Source organism: Passer montanus, unplaced genomic scaffold, assembly GCF_014805655.1.
Source record: "Passer montanus isolate IOZ18808 unplaced genomic scaffold, ASM1480565v1 scaffold13, whole genome shotgun sequence".
Taxonomy (NCBI): domain Eukaryota; kingdom Metazoa; phylum Chordata; class Aves; order Passeriformes; family Passeridae; genus Passer; species Passer montanus.
The window spans coordinates 646,974-668,756 of NW_024359832.1; the positions used below are offsets into that span (position 1 = coordinate 646,974).

The window sequence follows — 21,783 nt, forward strand, 5'->3', positions numbered from 1 at the left end:
TTTTTTTTTTCTTTAGTGGCCAACAAAAACAAGTCCCTTAATTTTTGGCCCTAATGAAAGAAATCACAGCTCAAAATCTTACTATTCTTTTTTTTTTTCCTTGTGATTATTTATAAATTTCTGGTTTTAATTGTGTTCTGTATTATGTAAAATTCCAGTGATCACTGGTGGCAAGAAACCTAGAAGTTACTGCTTATTCTGAAGTTGCAAACATCATAACAATTCTATGGGTTTTTTTTGTCCTAAATCGATGATTTCTTAGGGAGCTATCAGAAATAGGTAAATTCTAGGATATTTCCTTGAATTTGGGCTGTGTGAGTTATGCCCACCCATATCAAAATTTGTTCTCTACAGAACTAATTTTGAGAAAGTGCCAAGAATCTGTATCTTCTCAGTGACCATTAGAAATATTCAGTAAAAGAAGTCTTTAAAATTGAGAAACAATTTTCTTAGATAAAGGTAATTGAATGATTTCCATTTTGCTTCTAAGGTATATTTTAAATTTCATTTTGATGTGAAGTCACAAAAGAATTTAGATAAACCAGTTTGATTTTTAAATTTAAAAAGGAATTATTAAATTTGGGTTTGCATAATGGAAGCAGGAGCGTTTGTGTCACGCGTTGATACTAGCCACTTTATAGCCCCTGTATATTCCAAGTGGTTTTCCTGCTGGTAAAATGGAAGTTCTGCCATAAGCATTTTTCTTTCATTTATGGAATTACAGGTACCGAAGTATGATTTAACTGTGATAAATTATTGTTATTATTGTTATCGCAGAGATTCTTTGGAAGCTAAAGAAACTAGTGTGTCAGTATTTAAAATAAACAAGAAACTTTAAGTCTACTTCAATGTATGTAAAATACAGCCAGTACTTATAGATTGTGACATTTTAAGTCAGATGTTGTTTTCAGAATAAGAAATGTTTATAATCCATTATGTGTAGGATATGAGTTCAATGAGAAACTGCAGTGGTTTCTGATGTGTTTGGGTCAGGCTCCCTAGATCTTGGAAATCACTAGAAACTACTCCAGATATATTTCTAAGTAGTTGAAAGCAATATCTGTACCTAGATCTACATAAATTTAGCATAAACATAAAGCTTTGACTTTGAAATTTTCCAGTTAGAATGATTAATGAATTGCAAAAATGCCTTCAGGGAAAAGATGTCCTACATTAGAGGAGAGAGAGCCAGACAAGACGTCTGTTTAGCTTAAAGCACTACCTGTCTCCAAAGGCAAGACACTTACTTTTCAACTAATATTCTACATGTCAAAACCATTGAAGTCTAGTAACTAACTGTAGCTAAGTGAGGCTGTCAAATGATTTTTTAAAAAATTATATTTTAAGTAAAATTATGTCTAATTTTGTGCACATAAATCTGTGAAACTGCAACTTTTTTAAGTGATAATGGATTCTTATTTCTGAAAATTGATTATAAGGATCTTTTTTATCAGTCCATGAATATTTTTAAATTTCTCTGATTCATTTTCATACAGGTAAAGTTCCGTAAATAATAGGAAATCAGTAATAAATAATAATCCTCTACAGTAATTGGTTTCCATTTACCATACAATTTTTTGTTTTATTTCTGGATTGTTTCTGTCTGTATTTACTTATTCTTGTAATTACACAAATAACTTTGTGTTTTGTTTAGAAATTATTTGGATTAGCATTATTATATTTGTTTAGCACTTATTATAGAATTACTGAAACAAATTGCATAACTCTGAGGTCCTGTGGATTGCTTGGAAAAGTACCAATATGAATAAACATCTTTTAAGTAAAATTTATGGAATTTAACGAGATGAACTATCCTACTTTAATATTCTGGTCTGAATTCCTTAATGTCTTTCACAAACCTCAGTTTGAAGACAATGAATTTTAGAAATATTAGTTATTTTAATTAATAAAACATAGTGTTGTTCTTGGGAGAATAGTTTTTGTCTTAGGTATGCTTCTGAAATACCAACTAGTCTTATGTAGCTTTAACATTCTGGAAAGCAGAGCATTCAGTTAGCTGTGGAAGTTGTCTGAATGTTTAGTTCATGAACTGGTAGATTTTAACTTATTTTTGTTTTAAAATACAGCTTTCACTTTAAATTCATATCCTAATAGATATATCTGCAAATAATCCCAGTTTAAAATAATGATACTCATTACACAAGCCATATATTAGGTTTTTGTTTTAAGAAAAGTTTACTCCTAGCAAATATTTTCATATTTGGTGGTTTTGAAAGCATTTAAACATGTTTTTCTGCTAACATCAAAGAATATTTTTGTACAGTTTGTTAGATGGATTATACCTTTAATTTGTGCAAAATAATAAGTGCAAAACATTTAAGAACACATTTGTAGATATTATTATCCAAAGTGCTGTTGTGTAAGACTGTAGCACCTAGTTTTGTGGGTACACTACAAAGACTATTTTTAGTCTACAAATGATTGAGTGAATTAGAATTATTTCATCACAAATAATTTTAAACCTGACCATGTAAATTACTTTAATTAATATTGTAATTCAGACATGCAATGGTCATTATTTTAATGCAAACAATAATTATCTAGACAATATTTCCTTTACAAGATTGTTTAGTATATTATTATAATCATAGAATCATGAAGGTTTGAAAAGACCTGTAAGATCATCAAGTCCAACTGTCAACCTAGCACCACCAACATGTTCATCACTAAACCTCATCCTCAAGTGCTATATCCACATTCCTTTATTATTACCAAGGGATGGTGGCTCTACCACTTCCCAGGGCAGTCCAGTCCAATGCTTTTAAACCCTTTCCAATTTTCTTTTTCCTCATATCTAATCTAAATCTCCCCTGGAAGAACTTAAGTCTGTTTACTTTCATCCTGCCACTTGTTACCTGGGAGAAGAGACTGACACCCTCTCACTCCAGCCTCCTTTTAGGTAGCTGTGGAGAGAGATAAAGTCCCTCCTGATCACCCTTTTCTCCAGTCTAACCAACCACAGCTGATAAACAAACCTCAGCTACTCCTTGTAATGTAATGTGGAAGATTTGCTATCAATCTTACTCCTTTTTTTCACTGGACAGTGATGGTTTTCATTGTGCAGGGATGATGTACAACCACTGTTTTTAAGTTAGATTTTTCAATTTTTCATTTTAGCTACCCGGAACATTTTAAAGGTTGTGGGTTTATTAATGGTCATGTAAACTTATTGATAGCTGGGAAAACAACATCATCATTTTACAGAGCCTTTTATAGGTGTTTTGCAAATAAAAAAGGTAACCTTAATTATATTTGAGGGCTGGAAACTAAACTAGTCTTTCTGACATGGTTAGACTGATTCTTTGGGTACAAATGCTGAGCAAGAATTTCTGTGTGAACTGTCATAATATTCAGAGAGGGAGCTGTTGGTGCTTTTTTCATTCTTGCAGTTGAGACCAAATATGCAACTGCAAAATTAACAAAAGAAATTATTATGTTTTCAGAACTTCAGCACTTAAGAATTACCATGTTTCCTTTAACTACCAGTTGTAATGTCACATCTCTGCCTATGAAAGCAATGACTTAACACTGCTGCTTTGAAATGTTTCCTTTTGGGACTATGGAATTCTTAGAGCTTTCTACAGACTGTTAAACTATAGTGTTACTCTGAAGATGTGTTGCATCATTACACAGAATATAAAATGTGTATCTGGTCCATGCTCTCTAGAGTAGCTGCCTCTCTGGTTTGACATATTGTAGTCTTTTCTGTCACTGATGAATGGCAGTTATGCAGGAACTTATTTTCATAGACATTGTAAAATAAAATGTCTGCCTTTAAATTTATAGAGGCAAAAAAATAGCAAGGAAAAGGGGAGTAATGTAAGGTCATGTAACAAAGAGACAATTGCAAAAGTATGAAGATTTTTTCTTCTGAAGGAAGGATGCTGAAAAATGCTGTAAGGATAAGGTTTCCTTTAGAATGGATCTCTTTCCTTTTGAGAGCAATTTTGAAACTACATTGATTAGGTGATCAATTAGTAATTGATTAAGAGGTACTGATTACACTTAGATTCTGTTTGGGTTTAATTGTCCATTTTTTAATTATTTTTTTATGGTGGTCAAAGGATTATTGTGGAAATAATGGCAATCAGGTTGCTTAACATATCAGCTGGTTTTAGTAATCTCTGAACATAAATAGTGGGGGACCAAATTGCTGGGGTTTGCATGTTACAGTTATTTTTTTCTCAGTTTGCTCAAGGATTTTAGGCTTCCACAGGTAAACTTAAAGTCTCTTATATTGCTTTGAAAGGACTGTGTTACAATTTAGAAATCTAATTTTGTGATTAAATCATTGAGGAACCAAAAAATAGACTCCAGCTGAAGAAATATAAGTGCTTTTGTGGATTTGGGAAGATGCTGTTTATTTCTCCATTTCCATTGTATGCCTTTTTCATGTTTGTTTGACTGCTGCATTTATATAAAAATCACTATTAATCTTAGGATAATTTAATTAGGCATTTTTTTTAGTAGTGGCTGGTATCCTGAGAGGGTTGATAATTACAGATTAATCTTTGTATACTCTTAAAAAATGCTGCATTAAAAAAGGACCAGTGGGGATTTTGAACAAGCTGTCACTTAGGCAGATGGAACCACCAAGTAAGAAAATAAAACAAGTGAAGAAAAAAGGTAATCGTAATGTTTCTTAGCTCCTGGAGTTTTGTGGGTTTTGTTTTGCTTGTGAGCATAATGTTTTTTTCCTCCTGCTACTTTTCTTAGTCTTATGTTAACTGCTGAGCCAATTCTGAAATAATCTTTGTAAATACAAGAGGGACTCTTATAAGGAAACAGTAGAAACAGTGGTGACTCTACAGAAAACTTACACAGCTGTGGTGTAGAATTTTTTTCACTGTGTATCAAAAAACAAGCATAAAATTTCTTGGATCTGCTGACTTCTAAGTCCTATCCTTTAATTAAGGTCTTTCTTTGTCTTGAAATGACAAAAATATAATTCTTTATCAATGTTATGGTCTCTGTCAGTCTTTTTAAACTTAGTCTGCTTGGGCTTTTCCTCTAGTCAATGAAAACCAGGTCCTTTATAGTGTTAAAGGTAAACACCTATTCGGAATTGCCTGTTATTTGTGATCCACCAGTGGATGGTAAACATGGGGATAAGCAGCCATTGCACCCCACTGCAACAAAACACGATGGAGTGGAGAAAATCTGTTGACAACATCTGACTGCAGAAAATAATGAAGTGGAATTTCTGCTAAGCAAAATAGTTGTCAAGATACTCAGCACAGGTGTGCTGATCCTCCTCAACGTGTTCAGTGGTCTGAAGTCTTTTGTCACAAAGGTAATTGAGGAACTTGCCTATTTGTAATGTAACAAAGCAGTGACACGTTGAATATATTTAAATAGCTTTTCCAGTGCAGGATGCTCTCTCATATGGGAGAGACTTCTGATGAGGATGCTAAAAGGAAGATAGGCTTAGTAATGTGTAAAAGAGTACCAGAAAGGGAGTAGTCTTTCCAAGGAGGAAAAAAGTGAATTTAGGCTTATAAAAATTTACCAAGAACTGACTGTGCTAATCATTCAGTGGACATTCTCAGTTGTGGTATAACACAAATGGTCCTGAGTAGCAGTAGGGATAATGATTAGTGTCAAGAAAGTGGCTGGATTGAGAAATGAGTGATACCTCCTCAGAAAAGAGAGATAATAACAGTGAAATGTGTCACAAACTGAAATCTATTTTTAAATTCTCTCTGGCTGAATGGTTAATAAATCATCAGTAATGGCGGTTGGATTTATGGGGACTGTTGTCCATAAAGAGGTGAATTCCAGGAATAGACTATAGACTCTCAGCACTACATGTGCTGTTTTTGGAACATTTGAGAGGCAAAAGGGTTGTGGATTTTAAGGACTTGAGGGTAAGAAGAGTAAGAACTCTGAAATTAGAAAATGAATAGGAAGAGAAAAAAGGATAAATATTTTATCATTGTCTTCCCTTTATTCTACTGTGCAATAAAAGACTTTATGTGCTTCTGTTTTGTTACTACTACAATAAATAGTAACTGCAGTCATTAAGAGATCTGTTACTTTTCTAGGAGCTCTAGGATCTTTTAAGTGATTCTTGGTGGTTTGTGCTTGTGGTATCAGATGGAGTTTTTATTCTAAATTTGAACTTCATTTCCTTGCCTTGTTCTTCTGTCTTTTTGGAGGTGTTCAATTTGTTAAAAATGCTGGTTTTCTTCTGATTGTTTTCTTACTGCAAGCAGGGCTTTTAATTTATTTTCGTATTTCTTGTATGTAATATTATACTGAAGCACTTAAAAGTACTGCAAAAAGATCTGTTGACTTAATTTTCCAGTCTCTCTAGGAATTCAACGTAAATGATTCTTTCTTGAGCCTATAAGTCTCTTTTTTTTTCTCCAACAATTAATATTACAATCCTTTTGTCTCAGTATGTTTTTCTTTCTTTTGATCTTTTTGTTACACATTTTAATAATATATAAGAACAATGGATGGTAAGAGAAAGTAATGTTGAAACTTTTTTTTAGATCTTCATGTTAATTTGAGAGCTCACATGTGAAGTACATTTTGAATGTATTTTGATACTGTAGTAGTCACAGACAATAGAATAAATTCTGAACTTAAACCCAGCACTCTTAGAGATTTCATTAGATCTAATTATAACTAATTTATTTAAATTCCCATGAAAATAACTTAATAGGCTAAAATGCACTCTATTGTACTTACTTAATTACTTTTTAGTTAAAATAAGCAACTGAAGGCCTGAAAAGAATACCAAACAGAGACATCAGTGACTGAGATTTTCTGAAATCATTAGTTGAAATCTTAACTTGACTTTTCCACTTACAAGTTGGTTTAGCATATTTTAGAGCTGTATGTATGCTATTTCCCCTCAGAAAATGAGCTGATGCACCAGTCTCAAATTGTCTGTGTTTAGCAAAGCCATGCTGGTGGTATTTCTGGAAAGAGATTCTACAAAGTTTTATTCATTGTCAACTTAGCAAAGTCAATGAAGCTGCTGAACTTGGAACATGGAAAAGTTATTACTGCTGCAATTACTGCACCCATCAATATGACTTTTCTGGTGAAAATGGAGAGAACATATTTTTCCCCGTGACATTATTTTGCTAAAGAAAGATTAATAAGCCCTATTAGAGTAGTAGTTCTTGGTCATAGGGAGGATTTGTGTCATATTTGTCTAATACCCTCTGCTCACCACGCTCCCCCACAACCCCCACCAAAAAAATAAAGGAATTGTAGTGACTTTGCATGCAGTGAAAGGTACCTTTCTTGAGAATTTTGAATATATTACTCCAGGTTCTTACAGCCTTTCCACACTAAAAAGGACAGTTATTTTCATGTGGTTTTCAATTGCAACTGTGTTGAAGAAAACTGCATTTAAGTTGTGTGGGGCTTTTTTGTTTTAATTTTTTGAAGAAATGGCTAGAACTGTTATTCTTCCTAATTCTCTATACTTGCCACATGGATGAGTCTAAGAAATGTTTTCTAAGCACAATAGAATAAAATAGTGTCTGTAGTCCAATGCACAGTTCTTTCTTGAAAAGTCTCTTTTCACAATAAAGCTCACTACCAGTACAAATCTGTTCAGAATTTTAGGTGTAGCAAGACTTTCTCAGCTGCACTTAGCCAAAAGCAAGAGTATCAGCCTACAAAACGTTAATTCTATGAGGACCATCTTGGTGTTTCCTTTTGTTCCAATGACCTGCAATTCTAACAACATTTTTTTTTTAAGTCTCTGGGCAGTATTCCTAAGAGCACACCTCTGTTTCTACTTTCTTTTTACAAAAATATTCCAAATAAAGATGCAAATAGTACCAAGATTTATAGGAGGCAAAAAAGAAAAGGGATGAAGTGCCCCATATTTCATACTCAGAAGGATGCTTTATTTTCTTAGGGTATGGAAAGTTGGCACCCAGTATTTAAAGGAAATTGTTTGAAGATATAGAAAATTTAAACTAGCAAATTTGGAGTTAAACTGTCTGATAATGTAGCTAAAATTACAATAGGGCTTCTTTGCTGAAAAGATTGAATCGATGGTGAGAACTAGGACTGTAATTCATGCTGTGCATTCAAATTTAATACCTGTTTTATTAAGTATAGTACAGTTGTGTGGGTGAGAAAAGGAAGACAAGAATTGCATCTAAATAACTATGGTTGGATTCTATAGAATTCTGCCAATCTTTCTCTGAACAGGCAATAGCATTTTCAGCTAATGAAATAGGAAAGCACGTTAGTTAATTAAGTTCACTTTATGCTTCTTTTAAAAGAAATATGGAAATTGTCCTTTATCTATAGCAATAGAACAAAATTATTTTTTTTAACATGTCAAATATAGCTGGAGCCAGGTACTTTAAAAATGGCTGCAATATTTGGCAGTAGATTGTTAGACTGACTCCCCTTTCTGTCTTTTTTTGCTTCATACTATCTGCAGGTAACAAAGCAGACACTGAGTTATCTAGTTTTAGTACTCTTTCATTGCAGAAAAATAGATGTTTCCTTTTTATGTTTAATAGTAGTGTTCCCTGAAATATTGAAATGGAAAGGTCAAAACTATACACTTGAATCTTGTAGGCATTTTAATCTTCTCTTTTTTTTTTTTTTTTTTTTTGTCATCATGTGTTGCCATGCATTCATTTGTGTAAATTAGGGAGGGTCTTGATCTGTTAGAAATGAGTAGCCACAAAGCCAGAGGTGTCTTGTCATCTTTAAAATGTGCTTTAAGCTTTTCAGGTCAAAGAGTGTGCTCTTCTCTAATTTTAAAGATTATACACCATAAATAACAGAAATAGATAACATGTTCCCAGGATTTCTGCAATTCCCTTTCCTTCTCCAGTTAGTTCAGTGGATAATGGTGTATGTGTTTCCTGCTGCTAAAGCTGTTGTGTTTGTCTGTATTATTGTCCATGTGTGTGGTTTTTGAATTCCTAATGAGAAGAAAGGCCAGCTGACATTTGATTACAGGAAAATTTCTTGGAAGATTTGGATCCTGCTTTAGAATTGAAGGAACCACACCTATCTTGGGTGAATACTTTAGCCATAGATCTCCTAGAATAAAGACTTCAGTCTTGTTTTGATTTTGCATATCACAGGATAAGGTTCTTAACTCTTGAGGAGTGATTTAAAAAACAGCTCCAGGACAGAGCAAGGGCTCTTTCAGCAGGCTATCAAGGAACAATGTTTAAGGTAGGTGGAGCATCACTTTAACATTTTTTATCAGTTGAGAATATGTTTCTTATCAGGAGCAAAGCATATTTTGTCTTTAAAAACTAAATAAAAGCATTTCAGAGTGAGGTATTTGCCCATAATACAAGTGTTTGGAGACCTACCAGCATAAGATGTAGCCATCCTATGTGCTCTTTAAATAGTCCTGCTAATAAATAAAGGCTTTTGTGTCCATTGAACTGTGCTCTTATGCATATTGTAAGAATGATAGGGAGGACTGATCTCTGGTACCTTGTAATACTCTGAACGTGTCCCCTAATGGTACAATTTCTGAACACATTCCATAGTAATATCTCTGTGCCTAAGAGAGCAGGTGAGTTTATTGACCCACTGTGGCTGTTCTGGAGGACTATACCAGGCGAAGAGATGCAGATAACCTGAAGAAGTTTCAGGTGTCATTGCAGGGATTCTGGGGAGAAAAGAAAGGGTAGTAAAAGATCAGCTCTCCTCTTAGATGTAATAAATGCCCTGTATGAGTAGAAGCCCTAAGAGCATCTCCTCTTTGGGTGGTGTAGGATTGGTGTTGGTTGGTTTAGGTTTTATTTTCTTTGTCAGATGTTAGCACTTCCACTAGTTCAGGTGACATGTTTTATCACTTGTAATGCTGTCTTCTCCGTGGTCTCTGCTCACTGACATGAGATCTAGGAGTAAAGCAATTGATACTTTTGTGCTTTTCCAACTTGTGTATCACTGGTTGGTTGTAGATGTTCTTTTTGAGTGACAGATGTACTCTCTTCATATTTCCTGCTTCTGCTGTCATTCCACTTTGTCTTGTTTTCAGTTACAGAGAAGCAGAGCATCATTTTCATGAAGTAATAGCACTTTCCTACATCTCAGATTGATTTTTGTCTGTGTTGGCACGTGTCTGAAAGTTCTCAGCATCATCAATATCAGATTTAACATCACAGGCATCTTTTTTCACTTTTATGTTGAAGAAAATATCAATAGGTGAAACCATGTTCTTCATTGATGCTGTTCCATAATGTGAACTGCTAAATACAACTCTGATAGTTGCTCTGTCAAGTTACATGTTTTGTTCAAAACAGTTCTTTAGTGTGATCTCAGCTATGGCTAAGTGACTAGTTAAAACCTCTGCAGTAACATGAATGCCTGTATCCAATAATGAGTGAGTCTAGCTAATTGGTATTATGACTTCTTAGGGATAGATTTTTGTGGGGGTATGTAATAATAGGACAATGAGGAATGGCTTTCAGCTGAGAGAAGGTTTTTAGATTAGATAGTAGGAATAGGTTCTTTACTGTGAGGGTGGTAAGTTACTGGAACAGGCTGCCCAGAGAAGACTGGGGGTGCCACATCCCTGGAAGTGTTTAGGACCAGGTTGGATAAGGCATCCGGGTCAATGGAAGGAGGCCCTGTCTGTTGAGAGGGATTGGAACTAGGTGATGTTAAAGATGCCTTTTAAAACAAATAATTCCATTATTCTGGGACTTCAGTAGTAAATTCATTATTTAGGAGCTATATTGTCAAGTAGATTGTGACATTTGTTTCCTCGTAGTCAGTTTCAAATATCTCTTAATAGATATTTTTATTCTATTAAATAAGCGGATTTTGAGATAATCTGAGAGAATCTTAAGTTTCTGATTAGTATCAGGGAAAATTCAGACTTGACATTAGGAAGCATTTCCTTACCAAGAGGTAGGGCAAGTACTAGAACAGGCTTCCCAAAAAAGCATTGGTACCCCAATCCTGACAGTGTTATAGAGGCATTTGGACAATTCCCTCAATAAGAACTTAAACTTTTTGTGTTTGCTGAAGCAGGCAAGCAGTGGAACCAGATGATCATTAGAGATCTGTTCCAACAGAAATATTCTATTCTATTTATGCAGTACTTGGGGGGATTCTCACTTTCAGCTAGATTTTTAGATTTAGTCTTTATTTTTTTATATCATCCACTTTTTTCAGCTTGTTTTGCTCAAAAAATTCACCACAAAACGTATTCATGAATCACCTCAGTATATGGTAGCAGTCAGGAGTAGAAATATTGACTTAGAACCACTGGTTTAGTCTTTCTTTTTCTTTACATTTTTTTCCTTTTTTCTCTTTCTTTTCTCATAAAAGCCTTTAAAGAGTCTTATGATCTTACTGAAGTAATTTATCCTATGTGCTTAGTCTTGTCATGATCCTTTTGATTCTAGTCTTAGAAGTTTCTTTCAAATGCATTCTTATGGTATTATTCATTCCTAGTTGGTCTGCTTATTCTGAACAAAAACTGGGACAGAACACCCAGCCTTGTAAAGTGTGGTGCAAGGCATGAATTTATAGCAAGAGAAACAAAGAAGAAAATAAACCACAGCTTTTAATTTATCTCACATGGTCCAGTGAGTGTCTCAAAGAAAAAATTTGTTTTCCTTTTCAAATAAATTCCTTGAGAGAACCCAGACACTCAATGAATGAGGTTTGTTTATGGCTTGTCACAGTGGTAATTTTGAAGGAAACCTTATATTGATAGGTATTTATGAGAGAAAAATATTAGTTTGGCACTTAATAGGTTGCTATCTTAAAAAGATGGGAAGAAAGAAGGGGCAGTTACTACAAGAGAGGTAAGATATCTTATTTTTGTTCATTGTCAAGGGATACTAATGAGCATGCAGTTGAGGTACCCTCTTGTCATGGTTTCACCCTAGCCAACAACTCCGTCCCATGGAATTTCTATCTCACTCTTCTACTAGTGGGATGAGAAAGAATCAGAAAATTTTTAAAAAGAGAGAATTCGTGAATGAGATAAAGATAGTTTAATACATAAAGCAAAATTGTGCACAAATGCAAAACAAAACAAGGAATTCATTCACTGCTTCTCATGGGCAGGGAGATGTTCAGCCATCTCCAGGAGAGCAGGGCCCCATCATGTGTAATGGTGACTTGGGAACATAAATGCCATCACTCCAAATATCCCCCCTTCCTCCTTCTTTCTCCAGCTGTGGGTTCTGAGCATGATCCCTTTGGTTAGTGACAGTCAACAGTTCTGGCTGTGTCCCTTCACAGATCCTTGTGCACCCGCAGTGTCCTCATGGGTGGGGTGGCGAGCAGGAAAGGCCTCGACTCTCAGAGCTGCTTGGTAATAATGGAAGCATCTCTGTGTTATCAACAGCACAAATCTGAGATGCAGCCCCCACCTTCAGTGAGCATGAAGAAAGTTAACTCTACCCCAGACCCAAGGAGCACCATCTGCACTGACCTGCTGCAGTTTGCTGGCAGTGCAGGTGGAAGGGGCAGCTGCTTGTTTAGCCCACATTATTATCCATAAGGGCAAATTCTGTTAGTAGGATACACCATGGTATACAATTACTGGGCTGGCAGATAAGGTAGTAAAAGTTTTTATTTCTTTTATGGGATTACATGCAACTAAAAATAGCATGTATGTCACAAAATGCAGGTGACAGTCTTGCTGCTTTGATCTGTGTAAACTGCCAGTCTTTGAAATACAGGCATGTAGTGTTCATATATAACCATTCACAACTTTAATCAGATATCATAATGGTTATAAGAGACATTGGAAGACATATAGTTCTTTGGTTTAGGTTCATTTGTTTGGGGTTTTGTTGAGGTTTTTTATTATACTTTGGAGAGATTGCTATCCATGCAACAGATTTCCTGCACCTGCAAAAAGAAAATGGAATGTGCTAAGAAAGCTGTCAGCACTTCTGTCTGTAATGGCTTTCGTGGTAAATTGTCATTTCTTTTAGTATTTGTAATGGAACTGTGGACCATTAATGTGCTTGGAAAGGAACTAAAGGTCAAATTTCATCCTCTGTTCTGATCAGTTACAAGTGCAGTGGAGTTCTGGAGTGTTTCCTCCTTTAGATGAAATTTGACCCAAAGTATAATGGAAGATAATTTTGAATGTCATATAACCAACAGCTGAGACTTAACCTTTTCTGATTAAAACAGAAAAACATAGGTTTGATTTTCATCAAAGCCTACTACAATGTATTTTACTCTAGATCAATTCAGACCAGCAAGAATGCCAATGAAAAGAATAGCCACAAAATATCTGTCAAGTAAAGTGACAAATGAAAAGCAGAGAACCTGTTTTTCAAAAGATGAGTTTATTGACTGTGGATATGGTATCTGAATAAAAGCATAGAAATGCTTATATGGGAGCACATTTCCCCAGGATTCTGTTTTAAGTCATACTGTATGCTTGAACAGACAAATTATTGGATCCTGTTTGTCTTGCATTTACTTCAGCCTACCCTTTTCTTCTGACTAAACTTTCCAAGTGTTGTGACAATAGAATAGGTAACAGTGTTCGAGTAATACTTGGAGTTCTTAAAATAAATTTCAGTTTTCCCAGATCAAAGTTGTGCTTTGATAAACCATATTATTTTCCCTAATATTGAAAGCCAAAGAAGCAAAGGGTAAAATTTAAATTTAGTAGAGATCCATAAAGAAAGCCAAAGGGTGCTCAGTCTTGGTAATATGTAGTTGTCCATAGATTGATGAGAACTCACACAGTTAGACTGATCAGGAGGCAGGAAAGTCTAACACAAGAGCAGGCATCATTTCTGCATTCAGTCATGGGGTCTCAAGCTCCAAATGTAAGTCAGTGTGCCTCAATTATTTAGTGAGGTCAAAATGAAAGTTTCTAGTACTCCTTAGCTTTCCCATCAGATGTTGTTTCTACGGTTTTCCAGGTTAACCTTTGCTACTTTAAACATTGTAAATGGACCATTTCTTATTTGCTATGATCTAAAATATCTAAACAATATTGCTTTATCCATACATGTGTCTGCATTTTCAGTGTACATTTGACTTCAGAAGGCATTGCTGTCTTATAGTGAATATTTTGTGTGTCATTTGCATAGAAAATTTTATGAGTCCTGTTTAATACATGCTACAGAAAAAAATACATGCAGTTAACCGAAATAAATTTGGATTTATTTTCTTTTTTTTAATGTATAAATGGAAGTTAATTGACCATTAGACTTCTGTCCTTTTAAAATGCAATGTTAGAAGTTGCAGAATAAATACAGGCTATGGAATTGCCTGTACTTGCTTCCTCATTTTAGATGATAGGTCCAGGTTGTCATAGAAGCATGTTTCTGGTATTTAGCATATAAGCCCTGAATTCACAAGTAGTAATATATATGTGTATGTGTGTGTATAAATGTATGTATGTCTGGGTATATAGGGAATGAATTATCTTTAAATGCAAAGGTTAGAAACTATCCTGATTATCATAATGAGTACTAGCAAATAGAAGCAGTGATGAAAAATAAATCACATTTCCAAAGAGGCACATTGGTGATATGTGCATTTTACCCTGCAAATCCAAAGCAGGTTTTTTGTTTTTTTTTTTTTGCATCCCCATTATTTAAAATGTGAATAGCATATATTCACATTTCCTGGGTTGAGTGCAGTGCTATGCAACCTCTTATCAAGCAGTATTCTTTTTGCCCTGAATTGCTATTCCCAGTCCGTTCAATGAGCTGAGAATCTTTTTATTATTGATAAAGCAATCTTTTTGTGTATCTTGGAAGTACCCAGCTTTGCTATTTAATTATCTTCTAAGTAAAATACCAATTAAAAGAGTTTATTTGATTATGCAGAGACAGTTAGTAAAAAGTGTATGTTGTAGATTAAAAAAGTGGTTCAGATGTGAGGAGCATTTAACCTTTTTTTTTAAGTAACAAATCAAAGGAAGGGCTCTGAAATGTATCATAACTTCAATAATGACAGCCCAAATATGTACCAAACTTACAAGACAATCAATATTTTTCAGACTTACCTTTGAGATTGCTTCAGGAATAGGAAAATTTAATTAGCAGGCCCAGTTTCTACACAATCCTGGTGATGGACTCTCACTGGAGAATACAGCCTTATTTTTAATCGCAATGTATATAAACACATTTTCAGGTTGTTTGTGTCCCTACCTCCCCGTTCCTTCTCTTGCAACTGAATGTCCAGCAGGACCTGGAATACCAGAAGAAATGTTTCATGGGTTTTTCTTTTTTTGTTGTTTGGGTTTTTTTGTTTATTTATTTTGGGGTTTTTTTGATGCTTCTCTCTGGTTGCCACGAGCCAGGGGAAGACATACCAAATTTATCCTTTATATTAGAGAATGTTGCAGCTGCACTGCTAGTGAGATTAATATTTTCTATATTAATTGAAGATTAGTACTTCCTGGTGCATTTGGCACAAAAAAAGGGAATTAAATACAATATTGGATCTTTTCACTTGTTGTTTTGACTTTTTTACTGTGGAGTTATCCTCCCTTTATTGCTGTGTGTGTTGAGAAGCTGATGTACATCTGTGTACACATCAGGGGCATTCAATATTTGAGAACACAAAGGAGGCGGGTGTCAGGTTTTGCCAGATACTATTATGATGTTGCACACCCTGATGAGCCCAGAAAGACTAATAAATAAGGCAGGAAGGGATCTAAAAAAGTCAACGTTGTTAATATATGCAAAATAATTTTTGTTTATTAATGGGGAGTAAATAGGTTACCTGTGTCCTGACTGTCTGCAGTAATCTAAGAATATGTATTGAAAACTCTTGAAATATAAAAGACTTGACTATGACATGAGATCAAGTTATAATCATGCTTTCACTTGTGGTTGGAATTGGTTAGTGCTCCTTACCTGTGCTAAAATGAGTAAAATGAATCTTCCTTTGTGACTTCAATGATACCACATAGATGGCTGATGTCTGAAGAGGTGGCCTGTAAAATTTAACAGATCTAGTGTTTTATGATGGCATCTTTTTCCTAACTGATACACTGGTACATGGCTTTAAAACACTTTTATCTGACAGTGTTATTTTTTTTTATCTGACATGACTATGAATGGATGTAATAATACTTTCTCTTGAATAAAAGACAGATTTCATTCAGTTAGAATGTAAGTTGGAACTCTTTTTCCTTTTAATGTTGATACACTACAAAAAAAGAGATCAGTTTTCTCCACAAAATAACACATTTTGAAGACATCTCTGTGTGGAAAAAACAGAAGTAGGAGAGATCAATGAAATGAGCTTAGTTCAACGTGTATGTTTTGGGGTGGAAGTAAGGAGAAAAGCTGACTGTATTGCAGCACACTGCTACAATGTGTGCATAAGGCTTCTTTTAGGCAGCTTGTGCAAAAAGAAGCCTAATTATAATGTTTCAAAATACAAGCTTAGTCAAAAAGCAGAACTAGAATAGTTGCACAGTTTGTTTTGATTTGAGCTATTTGGTATCACAGAGAGAATGCTTACGGCTATTTCAGATTTATCTGTAGTCTGATAGTCTGGCATAGTGATGATGAGACACGTGTTTTTTGAGATTAAAACCTATTAACATGGTACAAGTGAAAAAATGGCTATCTATAACTGATGTTATCAGCTTTTAACTTACCAAAAGACATAATCTCTTCTGCTAGGATTTTGTGTCTCTGTACTGGGGTTGGGTTAAAGAAAAAGGAATCACATAAGTAAAATGAAGGGCTTTCACATGCTCTTTTTAATTTTTCTGTCTTCTTTCAAAATTATATCTTTGGTTTTTCGGTCTGCTTTTATGTTCATTCTAGTGAAAATTGTGGTTGTTTAGTCATCTGTGTGTTTACTTTTCCTTCAGTCTGCAATTGTAAATTGACAATAAAATTATTGTAAGCCAATTTTAAGCAGGATTTATGCAGCAATTGGTGTTTGGAGATGGCAAAGAAAATTGAGCTGTAATCTTGGAGGAGACAGTGGAACGTGAAGGGAATTATGTTTACGTGGATCATAAGGGGAGAGCTGGCTGTGATTGTTGCAACAGAGGTCGACAGTATGTCTGCTCACGACTGCTGAAAAAGAGCTAAAGAACCAAATTTGAGGTAGTCCAGTTCTAAGGTCTTCCCTTGTCTCCAAATAAGATAGAGGCAAAATACATTTTCATGATGTTTGGTACTGTGACTTACCTGTACATTAAGATAGTTACCAGTAGACTGTGAAATACCATATTTTGTGAAATGATAGGACAGAAAGCTTTTAAGTGTGGTTCCTTGGGGAAATATTTCCTGTGGGAGATTCTGTCTGCAGTGAAATAGAAATAGTGGCTCATTTTTGACTCATTCCTGGAAAACTATGGTTTTTAAAAGTATTTATTAGTAGTACAATTATTTGATAACTTCTTTTTTTTTTTTTAATTGGGTGTTTATAAAATTATCTTCTAATATTGGTCTGTCCCCACCTTTGATTATCATTGATCCAACATGCTACTGCATGACTGGTACGACTCATTCCTGGAAAACTATGAAGTGTTTTGATCCAACATGCTACTGCATGACTGGTAAAGATAAAAATACTCTTTTTAGTAAATTACAAAGCTTTTTTTTTTTTTTTTTCTAATGTACATTTTGGTTTTCACTGTTTTACAATAGCAGGCTATAATACTCTTCTATAGTCAGTTTCACTATCTTATTTAGTACATTTAATAACTGGTGAACTGAGTGAACATTCTCCAATAGCTTGCAGTGTGCAGGCTATTTGGAGAAATACTGATCTGAAATCTGCATCAAGTCTTAGTTAAGGAGTGGAAACATAATTTAGAAGCATAATAGAATATATCCTAAGTAATGAAAAACATGCGAACTAGCAACTCATGTTATCTGGGAAAAACAGGAATTTTGGAACACTCTGCTTCTAACTAGAAATTAACTGTCTAGTCTAAATTCATTGTGTTTTCTTATGGAAAAGCTGAGCCATTCATTCTTTTGACTATTTTGTTTCAGAGTCTTCAGATAAAATTTTGATTTTAATTACTGACTTAATTCAAAGAATGAAAAATCTACTATGTGTAGTTTCAGTCAAACTCTTGAAAATCATGTGTTGTGATTTCAGTGTCTAAAGACTGAATCAAAACTGTCAACATTTTTCCCTAAGATTGAAGAAGCTAAATCCTATTATTTCTTCTATATATATTTTAGTTTTTAAATAAATTAAGTAAAGGCATTACTTTATGATAATGTAATTGAGTTACACAAATATTCAGAGAACTTTCTGCACTAAAAATTTTGTCAGTCATTAGCCAGTCCTTCTTCAGGGAAAATCAGCAATAAATTTAGCAGCTTTTGTGAAGGTTAATGGACTCATAAATTGGAAGACTAAAGGAAGGAGGGAATTCAAAAGTGACCTGAAAGTTTACAAAGTGATTGGTTACAAGAAAAAGGGAATACTTCTGCAGTTCTTGTATGCATTTATGTTCTGTGTGTATACTTTCGTGCACACTTATGCTTGCAGTGCTGTCTTAATTTTGTGACCTCTTGCAGATTTATGTTTTTCTAAATATTTTTATTGTTTTGCTTCATATTTTCCTGTGGGTAGAGGGAGTATTCTAATATGACTAGGCAATGATAGCTGAGTGCTACTGTGATGAAATGTAAGTTCTTAAAACTAATTAGAAATATGAGCTTCATCTTCGACCATAAGTGCTAGAGGGAAAGTAAAGATGTACTTGTCAGTATAAGTTAAGATCACCCCGGCTTAGGATAGACTAAAGAATGTCTAGAGAAGGGAAATTAGAGTAGTCAGATGAGCTTCAGAAAATACAGACATTTCAAAAATGCTATTTTTAGCTAAAACTTCTAATGCGTTGCCCTGTGACTTGTCTCAATGCCTTTATCAGCTATCTTGCAACATTTTAAATGTGTTTTTTCTTTTCCTTTAATAAAAAGTAAATGGTGATACACTTTTTGAAGTGCTGCATTGTATCAACTGTTATGGCTGTTTTAGCTACTCCTTCTTTTTGTCCTCCTGAAGAGCAGTGAAGTGGATTCCCACAATCTGCATGTCCTCTCATTTCACATATCCTGTCTTGGCATTCATCCCAATGTCATTAATCTTTAAAACTTCATAAGTGTCTTTTTTTGTAGAAAAATCACTAGGGTAACTCACTACGGTTTATTATAAATCTTAAGGTATTGGAGGATTAGGAAACTTCTAAGAAGTAATGCATAGATTGGACCAATTCAAGGCCATTTATAAACCAAGTGGCACTCTAAAATTATAAGCAAAATGTTAATAAAATGGCCTCTCTAATGTATGAAATTTAGAGTGGGAACATAAAGATACTTGTTGGCTTTTAGAGACATGAATTTTCTTCCTGTTTTTGATTTTAATTAGTAATGTACATTTTCATAGGAAACTTGTTATGGAAGATCAGAGGGAAGAACATGGGAAATCTAAATTAGGATGGACATAAGATATTATTAATTAATATTGGATCTCAAAAGGTAATACATTGAAATTACATTATTTCTTTTTCTTTGTTCATGCCACTGCTTTCAATGTAACAAGAAGTTTACTGGAAACTAAAAGCTTAGAAATGGCTTGCAGGTATGAGCCAACCTCATCTATAAGTGGACATGGATAAAAAATTCCATCTGTTAGGAAGCAACCTAAATGGAACATATGATGAAAATTCTTCTAATTCTTAAATTATCACACTTGCACAAATGAATGAACTGTGAAAGCACTTTAAATCTTTGCTATATGCTTAGAAGCCATTTCTATCAAAAAGAGTTACATGTGGTTTGAGTGCAAATGTTATCTGAGATGCCAGTGACTAAAAGTTGAGAAGTCATTAGAACTGTTCTCTTTTCAACTTGTCTTCATAGCAACTTGTGTATAATATTTTATAATTTTTTGTATACTCATTATCATTTTTCCTCACTGAAAATTGCCGCCTTCTAGTAATGTAGTGCATATATGATTACCTGGCATCTGAAGCCTAGAATTCTTGTTCAGAGAATGAAAGACAAGTAACCAAGTTTAGAGGCACTGAAGTTCGTTGCATCACCAAATTTTTAATTGCACAGATTAATGTGTGTTAGTAAAGGTGCAATGAAGGTTTCTTAAACCTTTTTGGAAAAAATCTGCTTGGCTAAATAATAAGCTGCTGTAGCTTTTCATAGGATGTTAATGTTCAGATGAAGTTTTGAGAGAGCTGTTTGTCCCAGTAATAGATGCCATGTAAATCAAAGTTTCTTTTTTAAAGTGTAGGAGTCTTGTTTAAGTAGTGTGGAGAGCAATGAGGAACAACATTAATAAAGTAATTCAGAACCGGGTATCTCTGCCCTGCAGAGTTAAACATTTCTAAATTCTGCTACACTTAATGGTTTTTCTCCCATCTCTTCTCCCTGCCAAGTGTTTGAAAAAAAATTCATCTTGTCTTTTATTGATTTAACAGCCTCATTAACAGTCATGTTTTCAGCCTTGAGTTATGTTGTCCTTTCTACCATGTAGAAATAGGCTGCTGTATTTTTCTTCACAGTAAATAATTAATTTTTATTCATTCTACAGACTTCTCTACCCACTACCCTTTTTTTTACTGTGTCTCATTTAATTGTGCAGTAAATGCATTCAAAATGAAATAGTGTTTAGCTTTATCTATATAATCTGTATACTGTCTTCCACCTTCACATCTTGGTAATACCAGTTTGGGTGCCTCAAATTCTGTTTGTGACTGTTTTGGTTTGGTCATTAATTAAAAAAAATTCTTCTGGCATACACAATTCTGTTTTGGTTCATTCCTGTGCTAGTTCTTGTTTTAAAAGTTTGCTTTTTTATTTTTTCCAAAATACATTAAATAATAATTAATTGAATACTTTGTGTCCCAGTACATTGTATCTTTTTTGTTGCTGTCAGTTTGCAAGTTCTTTAGAATATACAGATTTTGTTTGTCACTGCTGTAAGTGAAATTTCAGACAGTTGTAGTCAAGATAATAATGAACACCAATTTTCTACCGTGAAATGGGATTGGGAATAGTTTTTTCTTGGAAAGAACACTAACAGATGTTTGGGAACACAAGTAAGACCCAGACATCTTGTGAAGCAAAGTGTCTATGTCCAAAATATGAATGAAAATACCTTTCTTTTTAAACAAGGCACTGAGTGAAATAAATTCTCAGAATTAGTAAATATTGTGAAATGATAAAGGTAGAAACTGAAACTAGACTAATAAATTTGAAATAGAATTGAAGTGTCATAAGCAATGTGTATTGCTTTACTGAAATTATGGAGACGGATTTTGGAGAGACATGCCTTGAACATTAGACAGTGCTTTATTCTAGATCTGTAAAATTGGAAGCATTATTTAATATGTACTTTAAGGTTTTAGTCACTCATTGTGAAAATAGAATAAACTTTAAATTTTGTGGTTAGGATCAATACTATTCACACAGATAACAAATACCAAACTGTTAATGAGAGGACCTGATAATCTTGGGTTGGAGTGTATAGGGAGGTTTTGGAGTGGGGGAAGTGGGGGGGTTGGATATATTTTCCCCCCCTCCCCTTATTGACATTATGGTAATTATGGTGACATAAACCCACATTCTCTTACAGAATGAGACTTTATAAGGAAATGAGCTTCTTACTCATCTGCTTTAATTGCCGTATTTACTTTCACCCCCAATAAATTGTCTCACCGAATTCAGTTTGCTTTTTTGATTTTTTTTTTGTAGGCAGACTGCAAATCAGTTGGTTGAAGGAAATGTTCTATATATCTTTTTTATTCTTAAGGTATCCTCAAACAGTAGGTTCCTTAAGACATCTATGAAAATAGTG

General features: G+C 34.2%; 1 protein-coding gene across 1 annotated transcript in view; it reads left to right on the forward strand.

Annotated features, from left to right (window-relative positions):
- SGCZ (sarcoglycan zeta) overlaps positions 1 to 21,783 on the forward strand; it is a 358,683-nt gene that overhangs the window by 129,632 nt on the left and 207,268 nt on the right. The gene's annotated exons all lie outside the window — the stretch shown is intronic.